Genomic DNA, 20,893 nt, shown 5'->3' on the forward strand with positions numbered 1-20,893 from the left:
GGGCTCTAGGGCCTACACCAGTGGTTTCCCAGGGGCTCTCAGCCTTCAGCCACAGACTGAAGGGTGTGGCTGTTGCTTCCCTACTTTTGAGGTTTTGGGACTCGGACCGGCTTCCAGGCTCCTCAGCTTGCAGACAGCCTATTGTGGGACTTCACCTCGTGATTGGTGAGTCAATACTCCCAATAAACTCCCCTCCATGTATACATCTATCCTATTAGTGCTGTCCCTCTAGAGAACCCTGACTCACACACTCAAGTACTGGCGAAGAGGTGGAGCAAAGCAAACTGGTCCATTCTCATCAGGGCCAACTCACGCATCTGGAAATCTCTACTCACAATGAACACAAGTGTGCCCTATAGCCCAGCAATGCCATTCTGGACACACACGTCCAAAAGAAAGGCAGGCACACACACACGAGAGACACGTGCAAAATGCTTCACAACAGTGGGGTTTGCAGCGTGTCACTACGATGCGAGGATGGAACACTACACAGCAGAGGAAGCGAAAGTACCACAACTTAAGTCAATCTCACAAATAATGTTGAAGAACCCTGTCTCTACGAAAAATTTAAAAATTAGCTGGGTGCTGTGGTGCACGCTGGCAGTCTCAGCTACCAGGAAGGCTGAGGCAGGAGGATCACTTGAGCCCAGGAGGTCAAGGCTGCAGTGAGCCAAGATCATGCCACTATACTCCAGCCTGGGCATCAGAGCCAGACCCTCTCCCCTGTCCCCTGTCCCTCTCCTCTCTTTCTCTCTTTCTCTTTCTCTCTCTCTCTCTCTCTCTCTCTCTCTCTCTCACACACACACACACACACACACACACACACACACACACACTCATAATGTTGGGGACAAAATACATGATACATTTACATAAATTCTGAACATAGCAACTACAGTACTTAGGGATGCATACTTAGTAGACAAGACATCATCGAAGCATGGAAAATGGCTGCTTGGTGGATGGAATTGGAAGTGAGGGTGAAACGGGTTCTAAGTGAAGGCTGCAGAGGCATTTGCTTGGTCGTATGCTGAGCTGTCCATGTTGACTGTGTGGACGTTTGGGTGTTGTGCTGCGTTTCAGCTGAAGCAGTGTTGCAGAAGGTGACAGACACAAAGGCCACAGTATGTCCTTGCAAGGCCTCAGAGGTGTCCCTGACCTTTCGCTGCAGGACCTGCTCTTCTCAGGGGTCCTGGCCTCCCAGAAGAAGGAGGCCCCGTTGCCCTGCTAGGCCCTACTGGGACCCTCAGGGGCACGCGCATGATGAGGGGCAGCTTGAGGCTTCCCACCACGTCGGGCAAGCCTAGTCATGCCCGACACACGCTGCAGGGCACCCACTGCAGAGTGCAACAGGGAGCCTGGAGCCTACCAAGGAGACACACACAGTTCTGTGAAGACGGAGGGGAAGAGGAGCAAGGAAAACGCTTCTTTTACACAGAAGGCACACCAAGATACAAAGTAAACGTGATGAAGACAACGAAATGTAGGCGTGTGTGTTAAAGGTACAATTGCACAGCTAAAAAGAACCACGGCCATAAGGCAGGGACAGCAGATGGAGGGTGACTCAGCAGATATCCTCCCAGGCTTGCGAGTGTGGAAATAAACACATGGAAGTGACCAGCAGAGAGAACACGCAGGGAAGAGGAAGGTTAGAAAGGTCAGGGGTGTCACGCACCGCTGCTGGGAATGCAGGGGAGGACGGCCAGCAGGTGACGCAGCCACCCCGCCCCCGACCCTGCAGCACGAGGTGCACCTCACCCAGCAACCAGCTCCCAAATTACACCAAAAGGGCCAGGCACGGTGGCTCATCCCTGTGGTCCCAGCTACTCAGGAGGCCAAGGCAGGGGGGTCATTTGGGCCCACGAGTTTGAGACCCGGGCAATGTAGGGAAACCTCATCTTTACAAAAATATTAAAAAATTAGCCAGTTGAGGTGGCACACACCTGTAATCCCAGCTCCTTGGGAGCCTGAGGCGGGAAGACCCGTTGGGCCCAGGAGGTCGAGGCTGCAGTGAGCTGAGATCGCACCACTGCACTCCAACCTGGGTGACAGAGCGAGACCCTATGTGAAAAAAACCCAAACCCCAAACCAAAAAAACACAACCAGGGCATGAAAAGGTGCTTGGCCCTGCAGCATCTCCTAAGAAAGGGGCTGAACACAACGCCACTTGCCAGGGGCTGCTGGTGGCATCCGGGCACATCTGTCCGTGGGGTTGACGGGACGAACGAGGTTCCGCAGACACATGGCTAGGCGGAGACGCAGAGAAAAGCGGGTGCAGCAGGAAGTCTACTTGGAAATGCAGAGCAACACCTACACTTCTGTTAACAGTAAAATACGTGAGGCTGGCTCGACTAGCAACCCATGTCACCCCCATGCCAGCAAGCTGAAGAAACATCACATCAGCAGCACGGGTGCAGGAAATCACGTGGCAACATTCAACTCAGGATAAAAACTCCCAGCAAACAAGAGTGTGGAGAAACATCCAACACGATCAAGGCCATCTACCAAGAGCTCAAGGCGGACGTGATCAAGAGTGACGTGCTAAAGGCTGCAGACGAAATAACATACAGGGTGGAAAGGAAGAAATGGAATAAAACTGTCTCTCTCTGAAGACGGCGTAAGTGTCCATGTCGAAAATCACAAGGAATCTATCAAAAATTCCAAGAAACTTTATTTAATAGAGTTCAGCAAGGACACAGAATCCGAGATCAACACACAAACACCCGTCCTATTTCTGCAATAATCATGAAAACAAGAAATAAAGACACAGTACCATCCTATTTCTGCATGCTAGCAACGATCATATGAAAACAAGAAATAAAGACAGTACCATTCTATTTCTGCATGCTAGCAATAATCATATGAAAACAAGAAATAAAGACACAATACCATTTACAGGTGCTCCAAATAAAAATAAAATGCTTAGGTTCAAATGGAACAAAACTAGAAAAACCTATACAGATTTTAGGAAAAAACAGGAGAAAATCTTTAGGACCTAGGGCCAAGAGTCGTTAGACATGGCACCAAAAGCACAATCCATAAAAGAAAAAAACTGATAAAACTACCTCGACAAAATTAAAAACTTTTGCTCTTCGAAAGATGGCGTTTAAAAAGTGAAAAGACCAACTGCAGACGGGAAAAGATCTGCAAATCACAAGTCAGGTAGTAAGCTTGTATGCAGAAGAAAGAAATATCAAACAACAAACATGAATTAGAAAATAAGAGAAAAGACACAGACATTCAGCGGAGGTGCACGTGCTGAACAAGCCATGAAGACACTCAACATCCTAAGCTGTTAGGGAAATGCAACTTAGAACCGCAGTGGGATATTACTGCACACCTATCCGAACAGCTAAAATACAAACTACCCAAGGATGCCGGAGAGGATGCAGAAAAGCTGGAACTCTCTCGCTTGCTGTGGGAATGGGAAGTGGTGCTGCTGCTCTGGAGAACAGCAAGGCAGCCTCAAGAACCTAAGTATGCGCTTGCTACCCCACTCAACAACTGCACCCCAGGACATTTATCTGAGAAAATGGAACCTCATGTGCACACGAAGACCTGCTGACAATGTTCACAGAACTTTTACTGACAACAGACAATAGGGAAAACCCTTCAACGGTGTCCTCCAAACTGGGTTTCGTTCACATCACGGCATCCCCTCAGCAGTAAAAGGGAGGGCTATGGATACACCCAGGAGCACAGGCCCCTGCTGACTGAGTACACAACGCCCATCGCGCAGGTCACTCCCTGTGGACTCCACTCCCACGGCTTCCTCCAGGAACCAGGGGAAAACAGGTGAGGACTCCATGAGGAGGGCTCATGTCTGTCCGTGGCTGTCAAGGAGGCTCTAGGACCTGGTATCCAGGATAAGACAGGAGGATCTGAATCAAGTCTGCAGGGCAGTCACCCTGCCTTCCAGGGTCACGATCCCAGCCACACTGGGGGAAGGCGGGGAAGGGCACAAGGGATGCTGCTATTTTCGCAACTCCCTGTGAGTCTATAACGATTTCACAGAAAAAAGGAAAAAAGGGGGAAAAACACAAACAAGGGGTATAAGGAAACTCCCATGGGTGATGGAAATACTCTATACTTTTATGTGGTAGTGTTTCCCCACCAGTATACATTTCCCAAAACCCACTGAACTGTACATTTAAAATGGGTAAAGTTTATAATATGTCAATTGTAATTCAATAAAGCTGTTAAAAAATTAACTAGTAACAGAAAAGAAACTTAATTCCCCTAGAAAGACAGAAGGAAAAAAGTAAAAAACAGCGTGAAGCAGGAGGTGAAAGCTCCCTTCAGAAGGAATAAAGTAGAAAACAGCATGAAGCAGGAGGTAAAATCTCCCTCTCATTTCCTTCATGAACCTTGTTTTGTGTATTTGGCTTTGGAATCATGCATTTTACATCATTTTAAACCCTAAATATAAAATTGGGCTGGGTGCAGTGAATCCCAGCAGTCTGGGAGGCCGAGGCAGGCAGATCACATGAGGTCAGGAGTTCGAAACCAGCCTGGCCAACATGGTGAAATCCCATCTCTACTAAAAATACAAAATATTAGCCGGGCTTGGTGCTGCGTGCCTGTAATCCCAGCTACTCAGGAGTCTGAGGCACTGGGAGGCAGAGGCTGCAGTAAGCCGAGATCACACCACTGCACTCCACTCTGGGTGACAGACAAGAGTGAGACCTTGTCTCAAAAACAGAATAAAATAAATAAAATAAAATAAATGTAAAAACATAAAAGCTTAAGTATTCACATTAAATATAAACATTTTAATAATGTTTAAAATGATTTAAATATATTTCACTGACATTAAACATTTTAAGGATTTAAAGCATTCAATATAAAAATACAAAAAGCAATCTCTAAAACTTCAAAAAGGAAGAGGAAGCAATACACTGAGCTGTGTGTCCGGTCAGGGGCAGGACACAGAGAGCATTTGTCAACAATGGCCATGTAGCCAACACCACAGCAGAAGCATTCCTGACACCACAGCTTCTGGGCGGGCGGGAAGGCTGGGGGCCTGGCTCAGGATGTGAGCCAGGTGCTAGTGGAGAGGAAGGGGCTGCTTCCCAGGCCGCAGCGCGCACACTGGGAGGGCTGCTGCTGGCTCTGGCAGAAGGTCCAAAGGCCTTGGTGCACAGACACGGCTGTAGACGTGTGGACATGTCCGTGGGGCTGCGTGAGGGTCCTCGTGCCACGGCAGCGGGCTTCCGCAGTGCAGCGACTGAGGGGGTGGCACGGAGGAAGCCGCGGCACCTCTTGTGTCAGAATTTCCACGGCTTCACTTCCACCTCATCCTGTTCCTCCTGGGTGAGTTACAACGTCCAGCCCACACTCGAGAGCAGAGAATGGCATTCCACTTCTGAAGGGAGGAAGACCAAAGATTCTGTGGACATTCTTTAAACTGTTCCACCAGTGGCTTCTGATGAAAACCTGGTAATTTGACTGTACAGTTCTCGTTAGTGCCATACGCCCTAAGGACAAAAATTAAAATTTTGAAAAATATTATAAGCAAAAAACCTTCCTTTTTTTTTTTTTGAGACAGAGTCTTACTCTGTCGCCCAGGCTGGAGTGCAATGGTGCCACTCACTGCAATGTCTGCCTCCCAGGTTCAAGTGATTCTCCTGCCTCAGCCTTCAGAGTAGCTGGGATTATAGGCGCGTGTCACCACGTCCGGCTAATTTTTGTATTTTCAGTAGAGACGGGGTTTCGCCATGTTGGCCAGGCTGGTCTTGAACTCCTGACCTCAGGTGATCTGCCTGCCTTGGCTTCCCAAAGTGCTAGGATTACAGGCGTGAGCCACTGTGCCCGGCCTGATGAAATACATTCTTAATATTGACTTCATTTGTTTCTTTTTACTCTATAATGAGGCTAATAGAAAATTAAAAATTAGATGCACAATTCACATCACATACCTCATGGACAGAACAACTCTATGGGACAAAGACCCCGATCTCTGACAAACAGGGAAAAATCCCAGAAAAAAGGACAAAGGGAGAATTTACAGATTAAAGACTTAAAAGACATGAAAGAATCTTAGTGTGTAGACCCTGTTTGGAAACCAGTTCAAAGGAAGAACTGCTGAAAATGGCACATTTAGGACACAGCCTTTTGATACCGCTGGGTGTGTGGTGCCGCTGAGGAAGTTCAAGGCACCCACCGATTCAGCGAGACAGAGATATTTATAGGTATATATTTAGATACAGGGTCGCCTCCGTCTCCCAGGCTGGAGCGTAATAAAACAAACTCCCGGGTTCAAGGGATCCTCCTGCCTCAGCCTCCCAAAATGTTGGGGCTATAGGCATAAGCCACCACACCTAGCCTTAGTGTAAGATATGGTGATGGTTTTGAATGTTTTCGGCGAATGTGATGGTGTGGTCTCGGGTTTGGTTCTGATAACAGGCTGGGATGGCTCCTGCACGTGGGCCCCACATGCTGGGAACCGTCATCACCACTGTGTTCACCACACTCTCTCTTAAGACGGACATACAAAACATCCCATAAAAATTTAAAAACTCAGTAGGGTGCAGTGACTCATGCCTGTAATCCCAGAACTTTGGGAGGCTGAGGTGGAAGGGATCGTTTGAGACCAGACTGGGTAACACGGCAAGATCCCATCTCTAGATATATATATATAAAAAGATAATAATCTTAAAAGACAAAACGCCAGAAGCTGCAGAATGTGTCAAAGAAATGACTTCCTTATGTCTTAAAGAATCCTCACAATAAAGGACCATTTTACAAGCAGACTATAAACACTGCAACAGACAAAAAACTCAAAACCCAACTCATGAGAAACACCTGGTGAGTGCTCTTCAGTTCCGTGGAGTCCTGGGATGGCCCAAACACCTCTGGCGGGCTGTACCTACTCAGAAGGAAACACCCAGCCCCCCAAGTCCCGGAGGGCAGAGATGCCTTCCACCTCCACAAGTCCTTCCACACCGGCACCACCTGCACCTGCAGCTGGGGAGGTACGAGCAGCTCGGGGGAGAAACGACACCTGCAGGCCAAGACAAATGCAAGAAAACTGAGCCTCATTCGCTGACTGATTCTCACCAACTTCCTCTACCAAATGAGGAGAAGAACACATTCTCTTAAAAGATTTTGTGAGGATTAAATGAAAAAGTCCTTTGTAAACAGTAAAGCACTATCTAAATCCAAGTTACTACCACTGTAATGGCTTTAGAAAAAAGCAGAGGACAAACACAAGGAGAGAGGCACTGAGAGACCAGGCGGGGCTCTCCCTGGAGCCTGGTCTGCACTGCCCTCTTTGAGCAAAGTGCCTCGCTGCCCTGACCTCCCTAGTTTCACCCTCCACACCTCTAAGGAGGTTATCCTGGTACAACTGAGAAAGAAAGGAATTCACTTAGAAACATCCACTTCTTTCCTTTATGCTCGTATTTTTTATTACTCCTCAGGGCTGCTTTGTTTTTTAATGCAAGGGTCCACAGTTGAGAGCGTAATCACAAACTCAAGAAACAAGAACTGCAACAGAACAGAGGGGCTGCCCCAGGCTTCTCAGCCACTTTCCCATCCCGTGCACCCAGGGGATTTGACACGTGGTTCCCCAGAGCGACAGGGAACCCCCAGGGAACAAGGGTCCCCTGTGAGGCATGCAGAAGCACCTGTCCCTGGTCTGAGGTCACTGGATTCAGTGCCCAAGCTCAACAACGCTCTGGGAACTCTAGCACAAAGATACAGTACTGCATCCCAACTTTTGGGTCATGCCTAAGGTCAATTCCAGGATCATTTTAGCATGTTATACAGCCATTGAAGATAAAAAATATTTTACTTTTTAAAGTAGCTTTAGGTTCACAGCAAAACTGAGCATAAAGTACAGAGGGTTCCCCTGCACCCCGGGGCTCAGCATCCCCACAAGAGCGGCCGTTTGTTACAGCCGCGACCCCCGTGGACACAGCGTCATCACCCACAGGCCACACGACCTCAGGGTCCACCTGGTGCTGTGCAGTCTATGGTTGGACGAACGTATCCTGACGTGGACCCACCGCTGTGGTATCATACAGAGCAGTTTCACTGCCCCAGGTCCCCCGTGCTGCTGCTCCACATCCCTCCGTCCCTCCCTCTCCCCAGCCACCGGCATTGCTGATCTTTGTGTTGTCTACACAGTTCTGCCCTTTCCTGGATGTCAGAGTCGGAACCTGAACATGCCCTTTCCTGGATGTCAGCGTGTGGTCCTTAGAGACAGGCTGCTTTCACTCAGGCCTGGCAACTCATTTGTTTCTAGGGCCTTGCAATATTCCGTTGTCTGGATGGACCTTGGTTGACTGATCCACTCACCCGCTGTAGGACATCTTGGCTGCTTCCAAGTTCTGGCAATTATGAATAAAGCCATTTTGTGGAAGGGAAACAATACAGAACAGAAGATATTAGGGGCACTGCACACACCATCATGGAAAGAGACAGTATTATTCTGTGAGCATGTTCCCAGTATGTGAGTATGTGTTGTGAACAGAGAGGTAAACCACTATTCTCACCACCAGAAGCAGTCAGGACAATTCAAGTGCTGGCCTAACTCGTTAAGAGCCTTCAACTGGTGGTCAGATATATCTAAGTTTCTCGATCTATAAAATACAGAAATAAGGCCAGGTGCAGTGGCTCACGCCTGTAAAACAAGCACTTTGGGAGGCTGAGGTGGGTGGATCACTTGAGCCCAGGAGTTCAAGACCAGCCTGGATGAAACCCTGTCTCTTAAAAAAAAAAAAAAAAAAGCCAGGCTTGCAGCCTGGGCAACAGAGTGAGACATTGTCTTAAAAAAAAAAAAAAGAAAAAAGAAAAAGAAAAGAAAAGAAGAAAAAGAAAAGAGAAAAGAAAAAGCACTGTTCTCAAGCTGCGGGCTCTGGACAATGTCTGATGCCTGGTCCAGCCCTCATCAATGGCCTGCACAATGCCTGCTAACTGGGAGTCTACTCAGCATGCTGCCAATACGGCCAAGTTTCTGAAGTTGGTGACATGGGAGGGAACCGCAAGACTGAATGGAAACCTCCTCCTCTCAGGTTCTGAGTGGGTCCACCTCTTTTTTTTTTTTTTTTTTTTGAGACGAGTCTCGCTCTGTCCCCCAGGCTGGAGTGCAGTGGTGCCATCTCAGCTCACTGCAACCTCTGCCTCCTGGGTTCACGTCATTCTCCTGCCTCAGCCTCCCGAGTAGCTGGGACTACAGGCGCCCGCCACCACGTCCGGCTAATTTTTTTTGTATGTTTAGTAGAGACGGGGTTTCACCGTGTTAGCCAGGATGGTCTCAATCTCCTGACCTCGTGATCTGCCCGCCTCAGCCTCCCAAAGTGCTGGGATGACAGGCGTGAGCCACCGCGCCCGGCCCAGGTCCACCTCTTCTTGCCCCTCCAAGCGTGCCATTCTCTGAGGAGTCCTCTCTTCCTCCACTGCTTTGCTTCCTCTCACAAAGGGGGAATGTCCCACCACTTCCAACCCCAGGCTGGCAAAGTGACGAGAAAACACCCCACCCATGTGGGCAGCCGGCATGTGGCATGCTGCGGGGCCGTGAGAAGCAGCCAGGCGGGTAGGCCAGACCCTGACCCAGAAAAAGCAGAGCCCAGCACAGGCTCAGCCACGCTCCATGAGAGGCCACAGCCCAGGAGCAACATCCCAGGCACGCCCCAGGGACGAGCAGCACAGGCCGCCAACCATGTCATACCACACTCACTTGTGCAAAACACCCTCAAACTGCAAAAAGCCCAAATGCCCAGCAGCAGAAGAGCAAACGAGTCCAGGTGGCTCACAATATACGGGGCACAGGAGTCCAGACAGCACACTGGATTCAAAGAGCCAGACACGAATGTATGTGCTGTGGGCTTCTGCATGCATGAGGGCCCCATGGTGCTAGGGGCCAGGCAGACACTCAAGAAGTGGGGTGGAGGGAGGTCCAGGAGTCTTGTACTTTCACTGGGAGATCCCACAGGCACATGTGACATGAGCTCTATCATATGTGTACCTAAGATGTGTGCCATTTCCTGCACGGACGTTGTACCTCGAAGAACAATAAAAAATGACTAAAATTGATTGCTTACCACTTCCCCAAATAACTAACCAGGACACACCCTGACGCCCCGTGTCCGGCCTGTGGGGGCAGTGTGGAAAGCACAGGAAGTGAGCTCAGTGCGTGCCTTCCCCGTCGTCCTGGCTCAGAGATGTGGCTCAGACATGCGGGGCCGGACCTGGGTGTCCTTATACCACCCTCGTTCCCAGAAGAGGCCAGTGCACCCCGAAGCAGGGGATGCAACAGGGCTCCCGTTCCTTCCAGCACAGGAACAAATCCACACCAGGGCATCCGTGCATCCCACAGTCCCAGAAGCATGGGAGCAGCTCGAGGCCTCCGCATTCAGGGGTCTCTGCCGTCCTGGGCTCCAGGTGAGTGGGCTCCCCCCAGCACGCAGTGCGCAGTGGGTGAGGACAGGTGCTCTCACTATGAACGCTATCCCCACTCCGATGAAAGCCTGTGCGTGCTGCCTCAGGACCCTGTAGCAGAACAGCGAGTGATGTCGTGTTGGCAGGGAACCTTTGGTTTGCAAAGCCCCGTCACACACACAAGCTGATGTAAGATGACAAGTCTGTCTCTGCACCTCAGCTGAGCTCCCAGGACATAGCACACGGGCGCCCAGGGCCTGCAAACAGCAAGGACCAACAAGGACCAAGGCATCACTGACCGTGAGAGGCCCCAGTGTGTGACCGTGAGAGGCCCCAGTGTGGGTTCTCACAAGCTTGTTTTATGGTTTGACCCAGAGAGTACCTGTAAGTTTCCCCTACAGCCAGTGCTTCTAAAGGGCTAGGAGAAACGCAGGGCAGGATCCCCGTAGGCCGGCAGCTGGCTGGCCAGACCCCTGCCTGTGTTGAGGCATCCACTGTAAACATGACCATGCAACATGCTTCAAGATGCCCTGTGACTCTGAGATAGGTCTTTTATTAGTTTCTAAATTAAGAAGCGATGGCCGACATGACAGGAAACCTCAGATACTACTCTTGCCAGTTGGTTTGAAAAAGCTCTAACTGTTAATTTGCTGATCCAGTTTTCAGCCACACAGTTTTCTGCCATGTAATCCACAGAACCCAGGCCTCCGGCCACTTGTCCGGGATACCTCTGGAGCTCAGAGCCACTGTCCTTGTGGGCTACTCAAGACTTGAGGGGTTGATGCAAGAGCCACATCAACAGAGCCGGATCAAGTGCCCGGCTGGGGGCAGGTACTGGGGAGCAGCCACAAAATGCACACACAAACGCGACGTGACTGCCCACACCTCCAAGATCATCATCAGACCTAGAGGGGGGTGTGTGCCCGCAGACAGCACACTGGATTTAAAGACCCAGAAGGAAGGCGTGTGTTTGCTGTGTGCTTCCGTGGTGCTAGGGGCCAGGCAAACTCTGAAGGAGGGGCCAGAGGGGGTCCAGGAGGAGTCCTATAACAGGACATTGCCCAGATTTCCCACAATTTCCTCTAAAGTTAAGATCACAACCACCGTTTCTTCTGCACTGGTGGGAACTCAGCACTTTAATGAGACGCGAGGTTAAAGTGACACTTCATTAGGAAGGAAAGCCACCTGTGGGTGTCACTCCTCCCGGCTGGGTTACAACAGGGAACACAGGCACTAGGAGATCCAGCCTGTCCTAAAAGCATGGCCTACAAGGAGTCCCCACTCTCTACCTATCTGCTTCTAATGTTCTGACTACATGAAAGATGATAAAAAGGATTTCAACACAAGTGTAACATTTTCAAAATAAAGGAGTGTCTTTCCATTAGAAAACAACTACAGGCCTGCCGCGGTGGCCCACGTCTGTAATCCCAGCACTCTGGGAGGACGGGCATGGTGGCCCAGGGCTGTGATCCCAGCACTGTGGAAGGCTCAGACAGGTAGACAGCTTAAGCTCAGGAGTTGGAGGCTAGCCTGGGCAAGATGGTGAAACCCTGTCTCTACAAACAAACAAACAAACAAACAAACAACAACAACAAAAAATTAGCCAGGTGTGGTGGTGCACACCTGCAGTCCCAGCTATTTGGGAGGCTGAGGTGGGAGGATCGCTTGACTCTGGCAGGCGGAGGCTGCAGAAAGTTGAGATCACACCATTCTACTCCAGCCTGGGCAACAGAGTGAGAACCTGTCTCAAAAACAAACAAACAAACATAAAAACAAAAAAATAAAAACCAAGTGCAAATTAAATGCTAAACACACAGATTAATGGATGAAGCCCCATGCCCAAATGCTCCCAAGGAAATGTCAGAAAGGAGACGACTTCAGGAGGCTCGGAGTCCTCAGCGCCATGTGACCAAGCACAGCTGAGCACTGGGTCTTATTGTATTTGTCATCAGACACTCACAGTTTTCACCACTGTTAACTCTACTGTGCAATATACAAACATGGTCTAAGCAATTTTATTTTATTTTATTTTATTTTTTGAGACGGAGTCTCGCCCTGTCGCCCCAGGCTGGAGTGCCGTGGTGCGATCTCGGCTCACTGCAAACTCTGCTTCCCGGGTTCACGCCATTCTCCTGTCTCAGCCTCCCGAGTAGTTGGGACTACAGGCGCCCGCCAACACACCTGGCTAAGTTTTTGTCTTTTTAGTAGAGACGGGGCTTCATCATGTTAGCCAGGATGGTCTCCATCTCCTGACCTCGTGATCCGCCTGCCTCGCCTCCCAAGTGCTGGGATTACAGGTGTGAGCCACCGCGCCTGGCCTGGTCTAGGCAATTCTAACCACGGAGACCACGTGTACATCTTTCCTTGGTGGAAAGCAAGCTTGCCCAAGTCACACAAGCGGGGCTGGTGTCAGCAATGCCTGTTCCTCTCCCTCTGTTGTCTAATGGTGTGGCCTTCACTCTACTATGTGTGGAATCCCCCTCTATTGGGACCATAGCTCCTGGGCTGCAAGCATCTGCTGAGCATGAGGGTCCACTATCCCATGGGTGACGAGCAACACTGTGACCCGCCTCCCACGTCAGCGGGTGCCAGTATCACGGTGTCTCCCTGCACCCCAGGACCACTGTGTCGCTCTGCCACTCAGGAGCCCCAGAAGCCCCCACTGTGGCCATCCAAGGACGCTGCCCGTCGGGCTCCCAGGACACTGCCCCAAGCACCCAGCTTCGGTGGGTGTGCCGCCCCCAGACCCACCCTCACTGTGCCGGGGTGGGACCTCTGCAGCCCGTCTGCTGAGTGTCCATGTGCTGCTGTGAGCCACACTGTGTCCTCCAGGACATGGGTCTCTGTTAGTCCCTCCCCTACCAAGCCAGGACAGCCACCTGTTTACAGGGTGTTGACAAATACTGTCTACCTGCAAAATTAAAACATGGGTTTGAAAAGGGCCTGAGTGGATGGAAATCCTATACTTAACACATATTCTGTTTTTAAAAAAAAAAAAGGGGGGGGGGGCTGGGCATGGTGGCTCACGCCTGTAATCCTAGCACATCGGGAGGCCGAGCCGGGAGATCACCTGAGGTCAGGAGTTCAAGACCAGCCTGGCCAACATGGTGAAACTCTGTCTCTACTAAAAATACAAAAATTAGCCGGGCGTGGTGGCGAGCACCTGTAATCCCAGCTACTTGGGAGGCTGAGACAGGAGAATCGCTTGAACCTGGGAGGCGGAGGTTGCAGTGAGCCAAGATCATGCCACTGCCCTCCAGCCTGGGCAGCAAAGAGTGAAACTCCGTCTCAACAACAACAACAAAAAAAAAAAAAAAAAAAAAAAGAGCGAGCTTTTGCAGAAACAGGTTTAAAAGAAAAAATCATCTCTGCTCTTTTCAGCATTTAGAAAATCAGCCAGACAAAACAATAATTTCCCTTTCTTAACTGAAAGGTTTGCCAAGTGAATACTTGGAGCAAAATAAGCCTAATTAGTAACAACTGAATCACCCAGATATAAACCCATAATGAAAGCACATAGGGACCTCCTTTCCCTCAAAGTCACCACCCAGGGCCTCAGTGGACTTAGAACCCCAGAAGGAACAATGTGTCCATCGCTCCTGACCTGACTCTCTGAACCAGGCGGGCAGACATCCTGGGTAACCACTGATGGGTGAGCGCTGCACCCCCAGGATCCCTGTAACTGCAGGTTCTCAAGAACACCAAGACCAGGACCATATCCCATCTAGAAACTTCTTCCTTTGATGCCCGTCAAAAGGTCCACTTTTCAGGCCATTATCACAATGAAGGTGAATATTTGCTATTTAGGTCAAAATCACGCATTAGGCAATAAAAGGACCTAGAGATTTGTGAATTCCCCCTGAGTACAACCGAAGGAGTAAGAGGGGCCCAGGTTTGTCTGAAGGCCTACACTAGCAAAAAAACAAACAAAAACAAAAACAAAACGAGAACTGGGAGAGCCGGTCTGCAGCGCCACACCGGTCAGATCTGAAAGCCCCACAGTCCGAGAAGCCCACCCTGCCCTGAGCGCACGCAGCGTCTGTGAAGAGTCAAAGGTAAAGGTGGCTCTTTTTCAAACCATTTTAGAAATTTAGACCAACCCTGAATTTATTCAGAATGGGTTATTATATTTTATGATTTCTACACAGAAAATATTTTCTAACCATATCATTTTATAACAAATTAGCAATAGCTAATGTTTCCTTTAAAATTTTTCAAGCACACAGAAAAGCATGAAGGAGAATACACACACATCCACCATCTGTTCATTTTGCCATATTTGCTTTAGAATTTTAACATTTAAAAATTACATAATGGTTGAAGCCCCTTATATAAGCCCTACCCTGCTCTGGTTCCTCCTCAGCGTCGATCTGATTTTGGGGCTATTCATTCCTCTCGGTGCTTTGACACTCACATTACACATAAGCCCACACTGAGGCCAGCTGCTGCTTTTGCAGGTAATGCACTGGACGGTTCCTGCCGCACCTTTTCCCTCCAAGTTGTGCTCTGGGGTTTATCTGTGTGGATACAGGCAGTTCTACTGTTCTTATGATAACTGCAGTGTGCTCCTGGTTGTCTGAAAAATCCATCCTCCTGCTGACATTTGTTTTTTCCAACTTTTTGCGAATATAAACAACACTAAAATGAGTATTTGTCTGTTTCTTTACATATCTAAGGTTTATAACTAGAAATGGAATTTCTAGCAAGAAACTGTAAAATGCTTTGTAAAATGTCTGATGAGGTGTCACACTGTATAGTCATTCACAAACATGTCGTCTTTCACTTCTGATTAGGGCAGATGTCTTCTGTAGTAATTTTTTTGTTGTTGTTTTTGAGACGGAGTCTGGCTCTGTCACCCAGGCTGGAGTGCGGTGGTGCCATCTCAGCTCACTGCAAGCTCCGCCTCCCGGGTTCACGCCATTCTCCTGCCTCAGCCTCCCGAGTTGCTGAGATTACAGGCGTGCGGCACCGCGCCCGGCTGGTTTTTGTATTTTTAGTAGAGATGGGGTTTCACAATGTTGTCCAGGCTGGTCCTGAATTCCTGACCTCGGCAATCCACCCGCCTCTGCCTCCCAAGTGACGGGATTACAGGCGTGAGCCACAGCGCCCGGCTCTGTTGTAAATTTTTTATCAAGCGATCTTGGTAGGAAAAGGGGAAAGTACTTTGCACATCATCTTTTATTCTAACAAGATTACATTCTACAAAAAGAGACAATACAATAAACAAATTTCATTTGAATAAAAACTATAAACTCAAGTGCTAACAGGAGGCTGTTCAATGGCAAAAAAAAAAAAAGAGCTCAGAAGAGGTGCAAGGACCCAGAGAGCTCTGAAACCCCAGAAATCACACAGAAAATGCACAGGTATGTGGCAGTCCTGGGGAGAGGAGCCACAGCTTCTGTCCAATTCTCAGAGAGTCCAGACCCAAAAAAACACTTAGGAAGGCACCTTTCCAACGTCCAAACGTGGGCAGTGATGTGGGAGTGAACATCAGTCAACAGAATCCTGGACTCTACCTTCCAAAGCAGACCAAAGACTCACCAATACACCCAGAAAGAACATTTTTAAAATATAAATGACTTTAGAATCCTTTAATATATGCCCAGAAGAAAATTAGTAAGTCATAACCCAAGTCAAGTGGACTATTTATATGCAATATTAGAATAGAAATGTCCTAAAGCCCACTGCTAAAAGCCTGAAGCCCACAGCTCTGTTTCTGAGGTGAATGAGAAGTGAGACCGGTGGAGAAGACTGGATCTGCTGCCATCATGGTAAGGAGAGCCGGTTTGGAAACAATGTTGTGGGTCCATTTCTCTCTGTATTAAATACACCACAGGGTTTTTCGTTTTAAATTATTAGTTAATCAGGCAATCAAACCAAAAGGAAGCAGACAATTTAAGTTGGAACACCGCAATCTGCAGATTCCCACAGGTTGGAGGGATGAGGCCCCATCGTGAACAGACCCCACCAGGCATCTTCCCTGCCTTCCAGAAGGCCTGTGTGGGCTGCTGGGCTCGTCACCTTAGCAACGGCTCTAAACATATGTGCAGTGACACCAGCTGATTTCTGAAAGCTGTAAATAGAGGATAATGGCATAAAAAAAATTCCAGATTAAAGTAAGGACCACCCACTGCCTCCTCTCCCATCGCATCCAGCCCTTAAATCCCACCGTTAACACTGGGATCAAGGCCACGTACGCAAACGTGGCTTTAGTTCCCTCACACACCTATTCATCTGCATAATCATATACCTACAAAAGCCAAGTAAGGTCCTTGGGTTAATAACTCTCTGCATAAAAATGTGCACAAACAAAAAGTGGCCAAGAGATGGCAGAGTCTGGCACGGATGGATCAGCCCACAGCAGCCACGGCCCACTGCGGGAGCGCTGCATCTCCACCTCCCACAGCTCTGCTTCCCACCCTCCGCCTCATACCACCATGAGCACTTAGTCCCTTCTCTCGGGGCCCTTCCAGATCTTGGCATCTGGGACTCAAAGCGCAATACAGGTAATGACAGGTAGGTCTCCAACAGGAGAGAGAAAAAGATGAGGTCAAGTGCCTGGGCAAGGGTTCCATGTGGAACATCGAGAGTTGCTGGTGAAGGAGAGCGATGACCCAGGTTCAGACCTCAGAATCAGTTTCTCTCTTTGAAGAACGCAGTCCATTTCACCTTAGAGTCGGAAAACATGGAATTCCCCAGAGATGTTGAGGCCTTGGGAAGACGGCATTGAGTCTAGGATAAACCAGCAATACTCTGGACCAGGTTTGCACAGAGCTGGCCCAACAGGAACAAGGCAAAGGGTGAAGAGGAACGGGCAGGGAGAGGCCAGTGTGAACTCCCTGCAGCCTGCGTGGCTCTCCCAGCATGCCACGTGCCTGCGCAGGATATGCCTTTTCCTTACTTCCCCTCTGTCATCTTTCTGAAGCATTATATGGAAAACTGGGCGAATAAATCCCCAAGTATGAGCTGACATTCTTAACAGAAAAAACAAACTTGATATTTCATGGTGTAAAAATCTATTTATGGGCCCTACAGAATTACTTCTCATTATAGTCCTCATTAAAATTAAATACTAAATACTCTAAGGAAACACACAATTGCACGTGAAAACATGAAAAATGTTATTACAGAATAACCAAACTTTTGTTCCCTGAGAATGCCTTTCTGTGGTAATTTATGCCCAACTGGCAAAGGAGTGGGTAAGGGACGGAGGTGAATGAAAAGAAGGCTCATATCCCAGAGCTCAAAACAGGCGTCATTTACAAGCTTCCTAATTCTGAATTCGGGATGTACAAACCAATAAAAACTAGGCACTCATGTCTGTTGGCAAATATAAGCGCATTTAAAATTTTTATTTGAGACAGTCTTGCTCTTGTCACCCAGGCTAGAGTGCAGTGCTGCGATCTCGACTCACTGCAGCCTCAGTCTCCCGAGTAGCTGGGATTACAGGTATGTGCCACCACGCCTGGCTCATTTTTTTTGTATTTTTAGTAGAGATGGGGTTTCACCATGTTGGCCAGGCTGGTCTCGAACTCCTGACCTCAAGAGTGATCCGCCCACCTTGGCCTCCCAAAGTGCTGGGATTACAGGTGTGAGCCACTGTGCTGGGTCTGAGTGCATTTTTTAAAAAACAATACCTATGTTTCCAAAAAGAGAAAAATTAACATTTAGTTATAAGCTCCAACACTTGAATTGCTTAAGCTGAATTTGTGGCAAATTATTTCAAAGTAAAAATCAGCTCAGATTTGTGTTTTTTGTGTGATCTCTTAAAAGCCAGGGTACACAGGTACTCCTAACACATAATGTACGTGTGAGCGAGTAAGCAAAATCAGATAGAGCCCGAGGTGGGCTGGAGGGGTGCTGAGGGTGCGCGCAAAACACAGCGCCTCCTCTTGGATTTGCCGGAGAATTAACCTGGTTCAGAACCTCACCCCAGTCGGAAAACACAAGGCAGCAACGGGCCGGAACTTGGTCAGTCACATCCACAAACCACCAATTACCTTCACAGATCACGACTAACAGGTTTATTACAGATGAGTCACAGCTCATGTTTTCAAGGAAGGGCCTCCACCTGTCCCCACCACCGTCGCCCATGTCTGACAGTTTACGCTTCGCAGGCTGTGAGGTTCCACCCCTCACTCTCACAGACCAACAGAGTAGGGAACACGAAGGCACCTTGGAAACTACGGATCACGGCCTCTTTGGGTGCAGGACATCCACCCACCCACACTCATGGCCAGCTCTGACCATCTGAACCCAGGAGCACACTGCAGACATAAACGTTGGCGCAGGCGGCCAGCCCCTCCTCAAGCCCAGCCCCGCACCTCCTGCTCTCAACGGAGGCTTTCAGTGCAGGACTTCCTGGGCCTCAGTCTCCTCAGCTATAGGCTGGGCACAATCCCTGGAGTCTGTGCTCTGGGAGGAGCACATGTGGGCAACCCTGGCTCAGGACAGCTTCCCAGCCAGTAAGTCATGACTAGGGCTTAACGATCCATTTCAAATTACATCTGCACGGTGCTTTACTTTCATATGTTATTTTATTTGGAGCCTCTAACGAGTCTAAGCTAACAGATGGTATTATTTCCACATTGCAAACAAAGAGGCGGGAGCTGCAACCATCCAAAGACACCCTCTTGCTGTGAATGCCTGGCCAGGCCTCCAGGCAGGACCACCAACTCCAGATCCCATCAGGGCCAACACAGGCTACTGCTGTTCGCACACTCCTGGAAAATATCCGTCTGTCTGAACTGAGTGACATAGATTTTACCCTCTTGAGGATACAATAATCCCATCTGCCAAGATGACCCACAAATAAAGGCTCCTCCTTGTCTGAACGCTGCCTCAGCGTCTGGGGGATAAGCCCACAATGCAAGCGTCCGGGAGGACACTCCAGGCCGAGGGGCCCAGGAATAAAGAGGGACAGAAATGAGGGCGCCCTCATGCATGCTGGGAGCTGCCGACACCTTCAGACTGGGAAGAACAAAGAGCTCCCAAGCACGAGGGCCCGGGAGCACAGTGGAGGGCCAGACGTGAGGCCAGAGGCGGCTGGAGCAGCAGCTCCCACCAACGGCAGATGAGGTGTGAGACTCTCAACCACCTTCAAAGTTTTCTCTTCATCTTCAAGAGAACTTCAAACTAAATTTTCCTTAGTTTTATTACCAGGCTCCTTGTAGAAAACACCAGTGAAAAAAGAATGGTTGCCAGAACTGAAAGTCACAGGAAAAAGCACAAACACACCACATAACAGAAGCAGGCGCACGTGAGGCAGGAGGAAAGGCAAGGCCAAGACGTGCTCCGGGGAAGCCCAGCCCAGATGATTTCTCAGCCACTTACTTCATGCTTAAAACTGCTTCACAGCCTAGAAGGGCACTAAAATCTGGGAGCATCCACCAGGAAATGGAAAAGGCAAACTCCCAACATAACCACAAAAGACACTGTACAATCTCCAAACTGTAAAGATGAAAAAAAAAAAAAATGGAGCAGAAAAAAACATACATTCTCAGCTCCCCCAACCCCACCCCCCAGCAAAAGGAGAGAGAGAAGACAGGACAAATGGAAAGCACTCGACACCACAAAACTCAGTGCCGTCCCTCCACCCACCCACCTACCCGCCCCGGCACCTGGTGCCCTGTTCGGGAAGGCTCTGCCCTCGTGGGCAGATGAACGCTGGCTGCTACAAAGGGCTGGGACTGGGAGGCAGTCCTGTCCACTCCTCTGTCCCTGAAGCCACAGAAGGACAGCACCAAGCACGGAGGCAGAGACCAGGCCCTCCAGTGGCCCCAGGCTCTCCGACTTCCAGCTTCCAGAACTGTGAGAAATAAATTTCTGTTCTTTATAAATGAACCAGTCTCAGGCATTCTGTTACAGCAGCATAAACAGGCTAAGGGAAAAAAGTAAATAGACTAAGAAATCCAGTTAAAAGACCAAGTTTGTCACATTGGAATGGAAAAAGTAATCCAGCTGGCTCAGCACAAGCTGAGTGATGTCTAATCCATGAACAAACATTTCAGAAAAGACACACCAGGTAAATAACCGCGCACACCAGGTACATATTGCGCACACCAGGTACATACTGCGCATGCCAGGTACATAACCGCACACACCAGGTACATACTGTGCACACCAGGTACATACTGTGCACGCCAGGTACATAACCGTGCACACCAGGTACATACTGTGCATACCAGGTACATACTGTGCACGCCAGGTACACAACCACGCACACCAGGTACATACTGCGCACGCCAGGTACATAACCGCACACACCAGGTACATACTGTGCACAGCAGGTACATACTGTGCACACTAGGTACATAACCGCACACACCAGGTACATACTGTGCACACCAGGTACATACTGTGCACGCTAGGTACATAACCGCACACACCAGGTACATACTGTGCACACCAGGTACATACTGTGCACGCTAGGTACATAACCGTGCACACCAGGTACATACTGTGCATACCAGGTACATACTGTGCACGCCAGGTACACAACCACGCACAC

Source organism: Trachypithecus francoisi, unplaced genomic scaffold (assembly GCF_009764315.1).
Source record: "Trachypithecus francoisi isolate TF-2019V2 unplaced genomic scaffold, Tfra_2.0 Lachesis_group10, whole genome shotgun sequence".
Taxonomy (NCBI): Eukaryota; Metazoa; Chordata; class Mammalia; order Primates; family Cercopithecidae; genus Trachypithecus; species Trachypithecus francoisi.